The sequence below is a fragment of the Galeopterus variegatus genome, unplaced genomic scaffold, assembly GCF_000696425.1.
Source record: "Galeopterus variegatus unplaced genomic scaffold, G_variegatus-3.0.2 Scaffold2087, whole genome shotgun sequence".
NCBI lineage: Eukaryota > Metazoa > Chordata > Mammalia > Dermoptera > Cynocephalidae > Galeopterus > Galeopterus variegatus.
In genome coordinates, this window is record NW_007728198.1 from 313681 (window position 1) to 314808 (window position 1128).

Here is a 1128-nt window from a genome sequence, read left to right on the forward strand (position 1 = left end):
GATGATGTTCAATTTATCTATTTTTCTTTTATTACTTGCACTTTTGTGTCATATCTAAAAAGCTAAAATGCCAAATCCAAAATCATGAAGGTTTATGCCTATGTTGTCTTCTAATGGTTTTATAGTTTTAACTCTTCTATTCAGGTCTTTGATGCACATTGGTTTAAGTTTTGTATATGCTATAAGGTAAGGATCAAACTTCATTTTTTTGTATGTGGATATCCAGCTGTTCCATCATCAGTTGTTAAAGATATTATTCTTTTCCCATAGAATGATCTTGGCATATTTGTCAAAAATCAATTGACCATAGATGAATGGGTTTATTTCTAAATTCTCAATTCTATAGTACTGAACTACATGTATATCTTTATCACCAGCACCACGCTATCTTGATTACTGTAGCTGTGTAGTAAGTTTTGAAATTAGAAAGTGTGAATTCCCCAACTTTGCTCTTCATTTTCATGATTGTTTTGACTATTCAGGATCCGTTGCCATTTGATATGAATTTTAAGATCAGCTTTTCCAATTCTCAAAAAAGGCCATTGGGATTTTGGTAGGAATTGTGTTAAGTTTACAGATATCTTTGAAGAGTATTGCCATCTTAGTGATATTAAGTCTTTCAATCCATCAATACACTTTTAACATCTCTCCATTTATTTAGATATTCTTTAATTTCCTTCAGCACTGTTTCATAGTTTTCAGTGTACAAGTCTTGCACCTCCTCGGCTGAATATAATTCGTAAGTATTTTATTCTTTTCAATGCTATTGAAAATGAAATTGTTTACTTAATTTCCTTTTCATATTGTTCATTGTTAATGTATAGAAATATCAGCAATTTTTGTGTGTTGCTCTTATATTCTGCAACTTCGCTAAATTCATCTATTAGCTCTAATGACAGGTAGATTCTTACATCTGCTTTGCATTCAGTCTATTGCTATATGTTGTTTTGGCTGAAGTATATGAAAAAAATCTGGCCTCACACAGATGCACAGGTGGAATAAGGAAAAGGATTTTAATAGTTTTTTCAGGTAATTGTGGTTATTCTTCTTTGATACTATACCAGGATTCAATAAGTGATAGTTCCTCAAAGGCTAGTTGCAATATAGCATCTGAAACCATATCAATAA